At 41.6% G+C, this 17,231-nt stretch overlaps 1 long non-coding RNA gene across 2 annotated transcripts in view; it reads right to left on the reverse strand.

The window, feature by feature from the left end:
* LOC150015252 (uncharacterized) overlaps nucleotides 1-14,054 on the reverse strand; it is a 19,759-nt gene extending 5,705 nt beyond the window's left edge. The window contains exons 1-2 of one of the 2 annotated variants that reach the window (XR_016509981.1): nucleotides 13,951-14,054; nucleotides 1,171-1,367 (exon numbers count right to left, since the gene is read on the reverse strand). This is a non-coding gene — a long non-coding RNA (uncharacterized LOC150015252). Of the gene's footprint in view, nucleotides 1-1,170; nucleotides 1,368-13,892 lie in introns of both variants that reach the window. The other variant, XR_016509980.1, reaches the window with a different exon arrangement.
* Nucleotides 14,055-17,231: the final 3,177 nt, after the last annotated feature.

Raw genomic sequence — 17,231 nt, forward strand, 5'->3', positions numbered from 1 at the left:
GAGGCAGCAATGTCAATACAGGTAATTTTAACCCTGAACATAAGAGTGTTTTTAAAATTTTCAATCTTTATCCTAAGTTGCCAAGACTTCCATCTCTGCTATAGATGTACACGTGTGCAGGGTTGTGGTTTTGAAGCAGCCAAGAACTTTGTGCTGCAAATGACTCTAGGGTTTAGGAAAACCTTGGATGCATGTTCTGTGGTTCAGAGCCTCGGCCAACAGGAGCCCCAAAAGGTGAGCTCTGCAATGTCTCCTACTCTGGTATGGACAGCAATGTTTCTGACAGAAGCTCCTGGGTTAGACAGGGCCTGGGAGAACAGAAGTACAGAATGGGAAACATTCCAACTATAATAGCAATAGCCTCCTGTAGAGGGAAGGAGAAAACATCACAGATTTATTCCTTCCACACAAAATCAGCTAGTGAGGGTTTTTTTTTTTTTTTTTTTTACCTCCTTTCATTTTCACGGGGGGAGGAGGGGAGAAAACCCTAGAAATTCAATGAGAAATGGGTTTCCAACTAAAACACATAGAAACCAGAAAACTGAATTTTTTGTATTGAGTGCAAACCATGTTTCATATATAACAAATGCCAGAATTTCCCTGTGGCAAGCAAATTCACTGAAGACTGAAATCTGCAGTGTATCACAATACAACGTGAAAACCACAAGCGTGGCTTCCCTTCCTTTTAGATTTGCAATACTATGGTAAATCTGGTTTCAGATCAGGCAAAGTGTGATCTACTTGTAAATTTTACATGGTCTATGTCTGCCTATGTGCAATCCAACCTTAAACTATGTTTCTAAAATTAAGAGGAATTTTTAAAAGCAAATTGCTTGACAGTGGCTTTCCCATCTCCTTCTGGCCATAGGCCTGAGTGGGCCATTTTTCTACTGCAATGTCAATTATTCCCAAGCGTGATTGCTAACAGAGACTTTTGGCTTAGGACCCATCTGAAGACCAACATTTCCCACTTTGAAACTAATACTCACACACTCTTGCTGCAGGGAGAGCAGCAGGAATTCGGAGAGAGCAAAAAATTCTGTCAAGAGGCAAGGCATTAAGATATACAGAAAACACAAAGCTTTCCCCCCATCATCCCAAGGGGGGGAAAGTCAATAAATAACAATACAAACAGTAAAGAATAAAGAACCAGCGTAACAGTTAACCTACCAAATGGTCCTGTTCTCAAGGTTTAGAGAGAACCGCACCTCCCTTCTCATTCTCAATTCTTGACTTGCAGGAACAGGTCTAAGTTGCTTTTCACTTATTTTCTGGAGAACTCAAAGGCTGAAGGCATTCTTCAGAGTCAAGTACCCTGCAATTAACATCAGTCCTTTGTGGAACAGAGGGGTGGTTCTCTCCTAACTCTGAAAAGAGAACAGAATTGGAAATTCTTAAGCAGGCAGTAGCAACCTCTGGACAGAGCTCCTAGAGGAGAAGCTACCAAATTTCACCAAGAAAAAGTATCTATAGAAGTAAAGAGCTTCTGCCTCTGAGCAAGGGGGTGGGGGTATGTGTACTCTTGGGTGCTGAATGTGGAGAATACATGCGTGTGTGTGGGGGGGGTGGTGTGGAGGTGGGATTGTGGTGGAGGCCTGATTGTATCTACAGACTGTAACCTATACAGGTGGGATTAGATCACTAAGAACACTTCCTGGGGTTTTCTGGCAGGTCTCGGCTATCTCCAGGCACCTTTTGTATGGCTTTGGAATTTCACATAAAGGCTCTTATTCTGCCCCATCCTCTGAAGTCACCCTTTTCTATGGAAGAAAAATCTCCAACAGAGGAAGCCAACTTTTAAAGTACATGAACAATCCACTCCACCTTGTAGGCCTGAAGAGAATTCAGCAGATGGCCATTTTCCTGCTTTCTAAATATACCACTCACTGCATAAGGGCAGGCAAATAGCAGGTAAAATAAAGGGAAAGGAAATATAACCTTAAAACAGAAAAGAACAAATAAGTATCATTCTACCTTCTCCTTATCCTGCTTTCTTCCCTCTCCTGCTTCTGAGAATAAGCCACCAGAGTACTCTAGAACACTTTGAGTTTCTGCTCTTAAACAGTTTTTTCCAGGGAGGAACAAGGTCTGTTTTCTGATCTGGAGCCTTAGATGCTCTGTTATTGCAACTTAATTTTGTCGTTGCTTCTTTCCAAAGATTATTTGGAATGAATTGTTTCTTTTGTTTACTATCTAACAAACGACCTCTGCTAATCTTATATTTTATCTCCCTAACATATGGAAAAGCTATTTATTCTAGCCAATCACAATAAAGTGAAGAAAACCCCATTTTATGGAAAAATATATATCACTAGTCTGTTGATCATTAAAGATATGATTACCAGTGAAAACCCTCCGAAGGTGGCACATTTATGCTTCCAGGAACAGATGGGGACACGCATTTTCCTTGCAAATACTTTTGAAATTGCTCTACTGGTAGCAGTATAAAAATGATATACAGATGCCAGGGCCGGCATGGCCAGGATGAGTGCACCAGATTTACACAGTAAAGCCTTCACATGCTGGCTGTCAGTTTTGATTGATCTCTACTATACCTCAGGAACTTGTTGACTAGGTAGGGAAACAGTGCAAATAATTCACTGCAGCAAGTCAGATAATTCACACAACCAATCGGTCTGTTTCACTTTCTGGCTGTGACATATGAGCCTTCCCTACAAAGATGCATCATTTTCCAGCTTGGGCAATATTCAATGCCAGGGAAGAAAAGGCATTAAAGCCACACACAAAAGGAGATGGACTATCACAGGAACACAAGTTGTTTTGGTAATGGAGGCCAGATCCTGCTCTACTCTTAAGTCCTACCAGAGCATGCAGGCTCAATTGTCATTATCATATTGATTAAAAAAAAAAGTTCATCATAGTGCAATTTTAGGTTTAATGCCAACGGATCGGGAAAGAGCAAAGAATTATCCCACAAAAGCACAACATTCTTACCGCAGGGACGTTTCCCTGTTCCAGTTCATTGATGGAGTTGATTAAGTTTAAATGAAGCAGACACTGGATAAAAGTAAGGGTATTGACCACTGGGCACCGCGATCCGTGCTTGAAAGGACCTGATACATGCAGAAAAGCAAGATTTGCTAAATGCTCTAATCTTCAATCAAATCTTACATCAATACAGACAAAGTTTGGTAATGAGAGATTCAATGAAGCATGCGGGAGAAAGAATTAATCCTCTTGGTCTAAACTGGCTTCAACTTTGAAGCTTGCTCTAAAGGAAAGACAGTTATCTAAATGCTAAATAAGAAACTTATTGTACTTTTCATGGCATGCTAATCTTTTGTCTATTTCATCTCTATTATGTGTATGCTCCTAGATTGCAGTTGTCATGGTGATTATATCAAGCCATGCTCAGGGATGGTGGTGAGGAGCCAGACACCGAAATGGAAAAGACAGCCACGCAATCCACAGTACCGGAAAAATAAATAAATATATAGAGGGGGAAGAAGAAGTAGGCAGGCACTAAGATGCCTCCTTCCTCCTGGGGCTCCTTCCCACCAGGCTCTGGCACAGCTCCCCTCATACCCTAAAAGGCTTGGACTTTCCTGCACCTTTCCAGGCGTGGTCCCCTCAGCCAGGCGAGCAGTGTTTGGTAATGGTAGTGGGGAGGGGATCAGGCATCTTTCCTACCTCAAAAACCGCTCCCTATAAAGGTTCCTAGCTTTTAGTCTGGAGACTCCTCCCTCTCATCACTGTGACCCTCCCCCCAAGCCCTGAAACCAAATGTGTAGAAAAGGCCACTGAAAAGGGAAGGAAGAGAGGCAAGGGCTCAGACACTGGCGGTCAGCCCTGAATGTGCCTGGAGGGTGGGAAGTTGAGCGGTAAGATCCTGATTGCAGGAGAGGAATGCAAACCAAGAGGAGTGGCCCATGGAGTCCCAGGCGGGAGGTGGAAACTACAGGGTCACCGTGAGCCCGAGAGACCAAAGGTGACCCTGGGCCCTTTTTGTGTTTTACAAAAGTTGCCAAATTAAGATGGGATTATAACTGCTCGAGTCCTTGTCAGGGCTGAAAGGTTGGGAGCCTCAAATACACCCTGGCAGTGTTGATGAAAAGCTTAAAAAGTAATAAAAGGGAGAAAAGAGCAAGGATAGTAACATGTATAACTCTTATTAAAGAGAAGAGCGAAGGAGAGGTTGTGAACTTGAATCACTGTTTGAACTTTAATTTGTTCATTAACAGGATTTGCCCCTCACTGCGAATGTTATTACTTCCCTTTGCCTCTCAGCAACAACTCTGGGCATAATGAAAGAGTCTGGCAAAAAGTTAAATGCCTGGTAATTAATTCATTTAATTGAAAAAAAAGGGGAAGAGAGAGGGTCCCACCGCAGGAGTAAAAGGCTGAGGAGGAGGGAATAAGGCTGAAATCTGCATTGAGGCTCTCTCCAAGATCCAATGCCTGTCACCCATGGGGGAGGGGAAATCTGGTATCTGATGAGGCTCCTTCAGCACAATTAATGCCAGCAACATCCTAAAGACCCCCTGCCCAATGTCACCTGCCCCTGGTCCAAACACCCTGGCCAGAGTTTCAGCCAGTAGCTACTCTGGATGATCAGTTAGGCTGGCGTGGATACCAGAAATTCAAAAATAATATATATTCAGAAAATCTTTTATTAAAAAGTAAGTAAATGTATTTTGCTTTCTCCCCTTCCTTCCCTTGCTCAGAAGTAACAGAACGAAGTAAGCCATCTTGCTTTGCCTCTAACCTCACAAGGCCTACCTTTTCTTTGTCACTTATCTCCTTCCTATGTTTGCCAACCACTGTGCACAATCCCTTTGCATGTGCATCCTCCTTCCAAAGGAAGCAATGGCTTGGCCACAATTAACTACTGTGACACCAAAGAGCTATCAGCTCCATGTTTCCCTTCCAGCCAAATGAGACACCACCAAAATTCAGAAAATCAGTGTTAGGGCTGTTATCCTTTACTGCTTAGTATGTTTAAGGCCTACCATTGAAGAGTAATAGGCAGTTGTGATTTCTTCACACTTTAAAAACTGGTGTCTATATAATCAGTGTGAATTTCTTTAAAAATACACGTATCTACCACATATTGTCCCATTACACAACTGCTAAGGACAGGAAAAAAAAAAAAAAGAGGTGAGGAGAGAATGAGAGCGAATATAAATGAATTCTCTAATGTCCAAAACTATTTCCTAGGTTTGTGTTTTTAAGTAAATCACTTCTAAACCCAAGGGAGAGGAAAGAATTTTCTCATCCAAAGCACAATGTCATCAAATAAAGTAATTAAAATTACCATTTTGCTGGGAGCATCCTCCCCATTTAACCTAATGCTAATTGGTACTACAATCCTAACCTTAAACTCCATGCAGCTATAATTGATCTGTACTTGTGCCTTCTTGAAAACCAGTGATAGGCATACATCCCCTGCATCAACAGGAAGGGGAAAGGAGCTATTAGAAAGGGCTACTTTATAAGCTGGAGCAAGCTCTAGGGTTTATTTAGCATTAAAGTTACTTCCCACTTTTTATATTCCTTGGATATTGAGTGAGTTCTAATTTCTAAAGTAGTGGAGCTATAGTATGCTTAGCTGCTTTATTCTCGACAACTGAAACTAAATATCAGTAGTCTATGAAGAAATCTAATCAAAACAAAACAAAACAGTTTCCCTCACACCATACTGCTAAGCCCTAAAATCCTTTTATGAAAGAAACTTTATAAAGAGACCACATGAGCAGGTCTGGTAATCCTGCCACTATCCTAATCTAGATCCTTATCACCTTCCTAGTGCTTTTTAGTAAATTTCTCCCTACCTCTAAAACAGCCTCCACAGTGCCTTGAGGTTACCTATCCTAAACCGCCCCCTTTTCTGAAAAACCTTGATAGCTCTGATAGCCTGTAAGAGGTCCAGCTCCTTAAATTACCTTTAAGCCTCCTCTCTGCCCTGCCTGTAACTGGGCATTTCCTGTTTGTTTTCCACTATTAACTTACAAAACATGAGACAGCTCTTCAGGCAGATAACTCTCCCACTGTACACTGGAAACACTACATGAAGTATCTACATTTCACTGAACACTTGCGAATACCAGGCAACATGTTAGGCATCACAAACATTCCTTCAATTAAATGAGATGATTCTACCCCCCTTAAGACTGAGGAAACTGAGACTAAAGAAGTTAAGGTATTGTTTAACTAAGATCCCACAGCAGAGGTAAGATCTTATGCTTATCTATCATCTCAGATGCTGGTTTACTTTCCACTCTGGCACACTCTCACCCTTGTTGTGTGTGTGTTCTAATCACTCCTTCTCCTTGCCATCTGGAACGCCTTCTCAACTCCACTATACATATCTGAACCCCACCCAGTTTGCAAATCCCAGAGAGAAATTCCCACCTTTCACCATCATCCTAGTCCTCAGCAGAATGCTGAACTCTTCATTATCTGCAGCACGTCCTCAGCACTCCCATTCTCTGCCCTATACTGTCAGTCATGTCAGTTTTCTTTTACTCAGTTCCTTCCAACTACACTGGTAGTTCCTTGAAGATGAGAAATTTGCCTTGTATCTCTTATATTCCTCCCTCACTCTCCAGAGCCTAATAATATAGTTCCCTTTGTTGAACACACACTTCATGCATAGTAATCCTTAATATAATATTAGATTCCGTTACTATTGTCATTTTGTAAATAAAGAAACTGAGGTTCAGAGAGAAGAAGAAAGTTGCCCAAGCCACTCACCAAGTTAAGTAGCAGATCTGATATTCAAACACAGGCTATCTGAATGGAATGCCCCCTTTCCTTAGCCAATACACTATACTGGCTCAGAATACATTATGCTTCACATAATGTGAATTTATGAAGTGTCACCGTGTAGAGGATACTCAAAAAAGCCCAGAAAACATCCCTCTAACACTGACTTTGAACAAAGACAGTTTTCACCCTTTCATAGGGTAGATTCTGAAACTCAACAGAAGAAAGGATAAGCCATAATAACCCAGGCCACCCCTTCCATTATCCCCTCCTCTCTAGGAGCCATGCCCATGTTGGTGGGAACCACTGATGCTGTCTGTATCTGTACTGGTGTTTCTGTGAGATAGAGCAGCAAACTGCCCTTCCCATAGCAGCCTCTACACCCTTTAAATACACAGAGGAAAGTAGGAGAAAATGAAAGACCCAAGTGTTGATGTCTTTTAAATAGCCTTCAAAAGGGGTGTGTGTGTAGGGGGGGTCTTATTGTCTCTGCAACAAAAAATGGGATGTTGCTGCAGGAAGAGTAACAACTGCAAAAAATGTTCACAGCTGACCAATTAAACCAATATGTAGAACTCCAGCCAGCCTCTTGTTCTCTTCTAAGGTAGGAAAGTGGCAATGGAATTAATACATCTCAAAGAAAATAATAATTTCTGAGAATATGAGTATCAAGGCCTGGAAGTCAGACTAATTTTCCTCACATAGAGATTGTCCCTTCAGCACCTATGCTGAAGATCTGGACTTAATAGAATTAAGCAAGCTAGCAGGTTTCTTTACATTCAACAGGTCTTTAGGAAAAATTTTTTTTTAAAGTCTCTTGCAGTAGCATCAGGGTACTTCTAATGAATTTGAGAATGGAGAAATAATGAGCAATGAGCAATTATTCACTTGTCTCCAAGTATCCATGCTAAAAGTAGTCTATTCTCTCAAGTTCCCAAAGGGGGTTTCCATCTTCATTTATACTTTGGCTTAAATATCTAGACAGCTCAAGGACTATAGTTCTTATCTTCACCTACAAAATCTGTGTTGTGGCACACAAAATCCTGCACATGCACAGCACTTAATAAACCAAGTCTTTCCATTTACTTCATCTTAAATGAAATTCGAAACTACCCTTTGAAGTGACCCAGTTGGTTGTTACTATTATATACATTTTACCTATGAGGAAAGGAAAATTTGCCTCAAGTAACGTAATTGGTACATGGTAAATCCAGTCCCCTGGTCAAGGATTCTTTGTACCACATGATACTTTCCAATTTTCAGGGCAACTTCTCACCTTTTGTATATTCAGCATCCACATATCAATTTTGTCAATCTAAAACCAGGAACCTCTCTACCTGAAAGAGATGGGCTTCAAGCTACACGAATCCAACTTCTATTACAACTGACTGTGTCATACTAAGAATCTTCCATTCCAGTCCTAAGGCTATAAACACTATTTACAAAATTTAATATTTAGATTCAAATTTTAAAAATATTTGGATGGTTCTTAAATCTATAGAAGATGAACAGGCATGTTGGTTAGGCTATCCAGTTTCAAAGGAAGGCTACCATCACTCTCACTTATTTTTCCACAATTATCTTTATTTATTGAGGGTTTGCTAGGTACCTGATACTCCCTTGTACTTGTAACATAAAATCTGGGAGCTGTTTTGTCTACCTAATGGACAAACAGTTCAAGGTCTTTCCCTAGAAAAGATCTGGAGTTGGATCTGTCTACAGTGTTCACTGACCCTATAGTTAGATGTGTAAACTTGGTATCCAGGGGCCAGCAGGTCCCCTTCCCTAATTTCTGGGAAATAACCAAGCTCATCATCAAAGCAGGCAGGATACAAAGTTCCAGATCTTATAAGTGGTTGAAATAGGGACATCTTTTTTGTCTCAGCTCAAACTTTTTGTCTCCATCCAAACTCTGGGGTAAAAGGAACATATTTGTTGCTTTGGGATTGTTGTCCTATTTCTTTGTCTGTAGGCTGACCTTCCCTATGTAAGTGCACCAGTATTTGCAACATTCCGTTTAAGCAAGGTCTTTCATCTTTGTCTGCTGGCCTTGATCTCTCCTGATCATTATGGTTTGAATCCCTGCTAATCACTAATGATCCCAAGGCCCTCTATACAATACTAAAAATATTAGACCTGAATTCTTAGAAAAATTCCTACTCAGCTAATTACATTCTTTCTACTTTTCTTGGGTCTCCATATAGTCTTAGCTGGAGTTGAATTTGAATTATTTCTAAAAACTGTACATTGTTTGCTGGTGGTTTCTGGAAAGCTCTTTTAAACTCTTCCCTCAATGAAGTCAACTAATTATGATTCAAAAGCCCCATGACCTACCTTTCTTCCTCTCCTGCTCTCTCTTTTCTTTTTTTTAAAGATTTTATTTATTTTTTCTTAGAGAGAGGAGAAGGGAGAGAGAAAGAGAGGGAGACAGGGAGAGAGACATCAATGTGTGGCTGCCTCTTACACACCCCTAACTGGGGACCTGGCCTGCATCCCAGGCATGTGCCCTGACTGGGAATCGAATCAGCGACCATTTGGTTCGCAGTCTAGTGCTCAATCCACTGAGCCACACCAGCCAGGACCTCTCTCTTTTCCTTGAGTGTCTTTCTATCTCCTCTCCCATATTCTAGTCTTGATAATGGTAAGAGTTTAAATTCACTGAGGAGTTTCATGATTCTATATTTTGTACAGTAGACAGCATATTGTTAACTTACAGCAGTACACAGTGGTTCTACTACATATCTACTTTAGGGTCTGTATTCACAACCAACTACTAAAAATGGCAAGTGTTTCAACCTACAGGTTAGACTCATCTACAGTCTAAGGATTACAGAATTTTTTGGTAATGGCGAAATGCCTTGCTCACTAAGTAAAATACAGGTTAAGCTTGATTTCTTAATTGAGTATGATTCTCTTATATTTCAAAGAATGTGGAGCACTAATTCTGTAGAACTATATAGGGTAATCCTGATTTTAGCCCATCTTGAATTTTTTCTACCCAATTCCATATTTTAGAACTTAGCTTGTAATCATAGTAGAAAAATCAAATTCTCCTAAAAATCCAGATTAATAAAATTCTTAACAATATAACTTTTTGGATATATCTCTATAGTGCATACCAATGTACTATAGATATGATTATTAAATTAATAATTGACGATCAAAGAATGTATAACTTCAAAGGAGCACTTTTCTTAAAGCTGTCCATTGTTAGCTTTATTCCAATGGTACTGCCATTGTTCAAATTATGTTTGTATAATGACTTTAATTTAAAAGCTACTCAAGAAAGTCATCTAATTATCTGATTGTTTTGACCCAAATTATATTACCCTGTCTTAAAGGGCCCTGAAGGTCTTTAAGGGAAGACGACTTACCATCTCTAAGGCTTTTTTTCATTTAAAAAATGATTTATTTATGCTTCAAAATTGAAGCCCAAGACACACCAATGTAAACAGAAATTCTACTGAGAAACGTTTTTCTAGGCTGAGCACCTGTTTCCCACAAAGGAGCACATACATGTTAACTGCCTTCAACTTGCAATCACTACAGCCCTGCCAACGCCCAAGCAACACCCAGGTCACCTGGGCTGTGGTGTCCCAAATGTTCTTAGTTAGACCCCAACCTCACTAACTGCCCAAGATATTCCAGGATAAACTCACTGTCACTCAAATTATGTGGCTAGTTGCAAAGATGAAGTCCAAAGAACTCTGAAGTGACTCCCCTTTGTGGGGATCACTTTACAGGCCCGAGCACTTGGCACAGAGGCTGTGCTGGCCCCATCCACCACCACTGGGAGAGCACCATGATGGGGCAGGGACTGTTTCACCTGCTTCAGGCAAAGCAGTTCAGGTCTGTGTCTCACACTGCAGCCATTGCTGGTTAGTGTCTTCTTCCAGAAGGTCCATTCCAGCCTCAGAAACCAAGGCTGTGACTGTCCCATATCTAGTGTTAGATGTACCCAGTGTCCCAGACCTGACACAATGACAGTCCCTGCCCTTTCTAAGGCAGGGTCTCCTCAGCACCACGTGTCTTATAGCTGAGCATGGGGTATACATTTCAGTGTCTTTCTAGCATGGGTAACATGCAGATTAGTTCTTCCAACAAGCCCGTTGAAGGCCAGCCACACAAAGGGTACCATTTACAGAGATTTCATCATGAAGACCCTTTACACGTAACATCTTAAGATGATGGTTTTCATGTGACTTTTTTCAAAGTCCACAGCCAACATCTTTAAATCATTGTGGGGCCCCATTTATTACTCTTAAACTTCAACCTGCAGGTCTGTTTCTGTCTCTGCACATGCCAAAGGCAGGCAGCACTGGATGGGGATAGAACCTACTATGACTCCCATGTACGTGGTCAGCCTCGGTGAGAGCTCTAAGGCTTTTTAATAAGATGTGCTGTGTGTTCTGAAAACTACCCAAAGAAGAGCTCAGAAATAGGTTTGAGTAATGGCAGCAATAGAAGTATCATGAAATAAGTGATAGCCTTCCAACATGACACGCTGGGTAAGGACACATTAAAATGTGTGTGTAAGTTCTGGTATAGTTGTTAAAATACAGTTATTAAAATGTATAAGTTCTGCAATAGTTGACTATTAGTTATAGTTATATCTTAGTTATATAGTTTCAGCCCTACAGCACAATATTAGGGCTAAGGATAAAGTTATTCTTGACATCTTGGCTTCTATTATTATTATACTTCACAAAATTTTACATTCCTTAAGTACATCTTACAGATTTCACATAAAAATGTCAATTCAAGGATCTTGGCATTGTTGTGAATAATTTCAAGCATTATCCAAGAAAAATTAAAACTACAAATAATTGGGATAAACATACAGGATATGTTTTTCTATTTTTATTAAAACAATGAATTTTAACCAGGTGTACTTATAACTACTAGAGACATGTTTTTTTTGCTTAATTGTAGGCAGTTCTAATTTCAGAACGAGGGGGAAAAGAATACATAGTTTTGATTTTAACTAAAAATATAGTGTTTTTGCTCACATAAAACCAGAGTCCAGCACACCATGTAAAGAGTAAAATCTTTTAAAGAAAACTTTACATTCTAAAATAATTTAAAGAATGTTATAAATTGCTTCAATCATGCAAGTCCTCTAAAACTTTGCTTTAAAAGTTTTAAGGGGGGAAAACATGATACTGTAAATAGTGCACAGGGCAGAGAAAACTTTTTGATTTTAATTTATTTTCTTCCCTTGATTTACTATTTGAGAGCAGTCAATACAACTTTAAACTTGTGTAAATGAATGGCCACAGTTTTTAACTTTCATAATAATATTCCTTGCATTTCTTGTTTTAGTTACATTTCAACAATTATTTATTAAATGCCTATAGGAATCATGTTCAATGTCAAAGTGATGTGGAGGACCTATAATAGGCAATGATTAAATACTTACTGATTAATGAAGAAAGAGAAAACCGTATCTTGGTCAACACATATGGAGTCCATTGTAAAACTAACTCCCACAGGATTTGGTCTATGTAAATACAACTTCTAACTATCATATAATATCAAGCCTAAAGCATCTGCTTAGATTTGGAGTACTTAAATTTCAGAAGTCATTCAGTAGGGCCCTAGCCATACTTTTTAACCTAATCACTTGTTTCAAGTGACTCCTGATATAATACACATGAGTAAGTAGTAATCATTAAGACTGAAGTTTTATAGAAAATTTAACTGACTTACATACCTGAGATAAATTGGTCATTTCATACATCAAGGACTTGTGCTAAAAGCATAGAGTCTCTCATTTAAACTAGCAGATGCCTGTTTTTCACAATAGAGGTATAAACATATCTAGTTTCCTCACTTTTCCAATTATTCCAGTTTTGGAAGATGTTTGGTTTCATGAATAGAACTCTCACTGACTTATTATGGATGGTTTGATAGGTTACATAACATTTCTGTTTCTCAGTTTGTATGATAGAATAGGAATAAGACAAAACCCTCCTCCTTCCTATGGGGACTTTTGTGAGTACTGATAAATACCTACGAAATGATAAATGTTACTACCTCTTTCAGCATTTTGAAAGATGTCAACCAAGCACAAAACATTTTTGGTGTGTGAATTAAAAAATGCCTCTTGCTGAAGGTCTTAGGTGTTTCCTTGTAAGATAGCATGTCAAGAACTGGCTTATATATTATCCGTCCTCCAGAACGTCCTGACATCACACTTCATAATAGCTTGGTATGATGATTGCTGTCAAAATCTCCTGCACGGAAACATCCGTGCCCTTGATTGACATAATGTACCAGCATGACAAGGGGCCATAAAACTAACACGGTGCTAAGCATGACTTTGAGCACATGGGATAGAAGAGTACTGTATGCTATGCATGAGCGGAAGGGCCTCAACCCTTCTTATTCTTTAACTTAGGAAGAGAATGAAAGTTGCCAGGAGGTCTTATGGGCGTGTTGGGGAGGCCAGACAGGCTAGTCCCCTCGACAAAAGTAGGAAAAAAAAAAAAAACACATTTCTTTTTCAAATTCAAATTCCATCTAGGAATAGAGCTTTGGGTCTTTCTTCCCCATGAGCACCCCACAACGGCACTCACTTTGCTGGGAAGTGACACTGAGGCGAGGGGCTGGAGGGTGCGACCGTGCCCGAGGCGGACTGGGGGACCCAAACTAGACTGAGGGGTGGCGCAGGGTTGGTTCAACGGGCTTGCCTTGCGAAGCGCTCCGGTCTCGGGATCGTCGTTCCTGTCACCGCTGTCAGGCCACCGCACTCTCCCCGTTCCACACGCGTAACTCACCGCCCTCGCGACCGCGCGCCAGGCGACTCTGGCAGCGCCCGGCGACGCCGCCGAGCCAGCCCGCCCTCTTCTCGCCCTCCCTTGGGTTGGCGGTGGGAAAGCTCCGTCCGAGGTCGTCCCTACACAAGCCTCCTCCCCACTTGCTGCGTAAGAACGAGAGCTATTCGAACCGCGGGCCCCTGCTGCACAAAAGACCTCTAACGGGGACGCGGCGCCTCTGCGCCTCACTTCCCTGCTCCGGGTGCTTCGAGTGCAGCGCGCCCCGTTACCACGTCTGCTCCCGCGGGGAAGCTCCGCTGAGGGGCAGCCTCAAGCGCGAGGTGAGATCCCGCGTACGCGAGCACCCCTGCCCCTAAACAGGGCCCTGTGCTGTTGGGGGACTCTCACCTCAAATGAACAGGCGCTGCCACCTGCGGGAGGAGGACAGCAGGTGGAGAATACTCACACTGGGCCAGGCGGCGCAGGGACCTCGCTGGGAAGGACGCGCAGGCTCGCGCCGGGAAGCTGAGCTCCAGCGGTTACCGCCAGTGCCACCTCCTCTGAAGGGAGGCCTCTACCGTCCAGCCGCGGACCTGCAGCCACCGCGCAAGTTGCCGGAGGCCCCGCCCTCCGTCCCCTCCCCTCGCCCCGCCCCTTCCTGCCGGCCCCGCCCCCGGCCTCCTTTTCTCTTCTATGCCCGCGGGTTGCAATCGCCTCTCCAGGAGATGAACTGCAAGCGACGAGGAGATTCTTCCACCAGAATGAGCTGTGATATCCTTTTGATGGCTATAATTTATTTCAAATCGTCCCTGGACTGAAACGATCAATTAGCAGCCCGAAACGCACTGTGAAGTAAATTGTCACACTCTCTATTACAGGACGGTTATCATATATTTATAAGGTGTGTTTTCTGCAATCAGAACCAACAAGGTGTTGAGTGATCAGTCATAAATGCACTTCTTCAAAAAGAGCGAGAGACAAGCTACAGCATTATGTGCCGGGCGGGGGGGAATCCCTATGACAGTTATTACCTCTCCCACCCTCCGGCCAAGGGCGATGTTTCCAGCTCTACAACGACTGTCTCGGCCACGCAAGGACCCCACCAGCAGTGTACCTGTGAACAACAAGGAGACAGACTAGCTGCCCCAGAAGGAGAGATTTACTTATTGTGTAAATACAGGTCAGGCATAAGGATAATTCACTCTGTTTGTTTTCATTCCCATCCTGGAGAATAATATCTTACTCTTTGATTCTAAGCTTCTAGTTAAATATTGGCATCTATACTTACTCTTGAATTTCTTTTCTTCTTGGGTCTCGGGGTGTTGCTCTCCTCTCTCTGCTATTTAGGTGTTATGTACTGTAGAGATTATGCCAGGGTGATATAAAATTTACCCACAGAGAAAACTGTGCATTCTGAGTTGGAATCTCTGCCAAAATGCTTCCATCTTTCATAGGTGAGATAACACAAAGTTTTGAGAAAGTCCTAAGAAATTCTCAGTCTGGTAGGTTGTCTTGACTGGACCAAGCTATGGAGACATTGTTATTTTCCTTACAGTCATCCTCAATAGTCATGAATATACATCCAGAACTTCTGAGTTTTCTCTAAAGAGCTATCATTACATTGTCATACACTAGCCATCTAAATAACTTTTAGATGAGTTCTGGTTTGTATCCAGTTAATATTCCTTTCGCTTGAAAAGTATAGCTCTAGAGCCCAGCCTACTGATTATTGATTGTGAGAACCGTTTAGCAGCTAGAAGTTTGCCTCTGTGGGCAATAAAGTGATATTTATGGAGAGTGAGTCACAAGATGTGGGGGGGGGGGTAAGATGCAGAGTTTATACCACATATATCTTAGGATTCCTGCCCCCATGATTTCTGCACAGCAAGGCTTGTCTACACGAATGGAGAGAAAGGAGATCTGGTGGGGTATTTGAGCTGAAGAGGCAGCAATTGCTATGAGACCTTCCACAGCATATGGGGTGCCATGGGCACTTGCCCCATTCTAGTATACTGGAATAGCAAAGAGCCAGACACCTTCACACTGTACCTTCTAACATTATTATTTGATTTGCATTTAATAGCCAATATTTATTGAGCACTTCATGCCAGGTACTGTGCTTTAAAATATTTGCACCACTTTATTTAACTCTATCAATAATCTTATGGGGAGGGTTATTCATTTTGCCAATAAGAAAACTGAGATTGGCAAGATTAAGTAACTTAACAAAGGTTGCACTCCTATTAAGTGATGATCTCAAACCCAGGTTAGTCTCAAATGCCCATCCTCCACCCCAATAACATAATATAATACTTCAAAATTTAAGATTTAAAAAAAATTCTCACCCAAGGATATGTTTATTGATTTTATTCTTGTTTTATCCTTACCTGAGGACTTTTTTCTTCCATTGCTTTTTAGCAAGAGAGGAAGTGAGAGAGAGAGAGAAACATCGATGTGAGAGAGAAACACTGACTCTTGTAAACCCCCTGACTGGGATCAGACCAGCATCCTGGGTATGCCCTGACTAGGGATCGAACTCACAACATTTTGGTCTATGGAATGATTCTCCAACCAACTGAGCCACACTTGCCAGGGCTATTTACTGACTTTAGAGAGAGAGGAAGGGGGAAAGGGAGAGAAGGAGAGAGAGAGAGAGAGAGAGAGAGAGAGAGAGAGAATATGCATTTGAGAGAGAAACATCTATGTGAGGAACATCAATTGGTTGCCTCCCATACAAGCCCCAACCGGGGATCGAACCCACAACCTAGGTATATGCCCTAACCAGGAATTAATCTGGCAACTTTTTTTGGTGTAGACGACAACATTCCAACCAACTGAGCAACCCAGCCAGGGCCAAAATTTAAGATTTTGATTTAATATTTTCCACCAACAAGGTTTTAGTAGAGCCGATGATACAATTGAAGGGGTGAATTCTAGGAGAAGAAATGAAAGACCAGCTGTTTGCAAAGGAAACACACAGTAGATACTTATATCCACAACCAGGGTAGATTACCCCTTCTCTGTTCTACCCTCCCTACATCCTTTGATTTCTTTTTCAGAGTTATCACCTGCCATCTGGTGTCTAGTCAAAGGGACTTTACCCAAGGTCAGTGGTGACTGCTAAGCTTGGGGGAAGGGGAGAGTAGATGCAGCAGATCTCAAAGAAAGCAGAGTGCCCTGGGGAGGAACAAGTGAGAGTCAGAGTTGGCCAGAGGCCCTTGTCCCAGACTCCCAGCTCTAAGAATGAAAGGTTGCTTCCTAATGGACTTCAAATTATCAACATCGCTAAACTCTCCCTTAATAGACTTGTAAAGATCTGCTTGCTACCTTCCCCATTTATGCAGAATTTGTAATCAAGAGCCCAATTTTGTCATTTGGAAATACTAATTATATAATCACGCCATCCTGCATAACATACTTGTCTGCCCAATTAGCTAGGACAATTATTAAAATTCAGAGGCATAATTATGTCTCAATTTAATGCTGGCAAACTTGCATACAGAGCAGTAATTAAAATCCTCTCTTTCCCTCTGCCTTTAGGGCAGGGGCTGATTAGGGCTTGTCAGGGGGTGTACTGAACTAAAGCAGTGAAGCGTATTGTGCAACATGACCCTGCATTGTTAAGTGTGTCAACATATTAACCTGAATTCCCTTCAGCCCCCACATAATCACATTTGGTGAAGGAATAAAGGAGCTAAAACATGAAGCATTTTATTTTTAAAACATAAATTCTTTTTAATTAATGCT

The sequence above is a fragment of the Furipterus horrens genome, unplaced genomic scaffold (genome assembly GCF_987537825.1).
Source record: "Furipterus horrens unplaced genomic scaffold, mFurHor1.1.pri manual_scaffold_3, whole genome shotgun sequence".
NCBI classification, from domain to species: Eukaryota; Metazoa; Chordata; class Mammalia; order Chiroptera; family Furipteridae; genus Furipterus; species Furipterus horrens.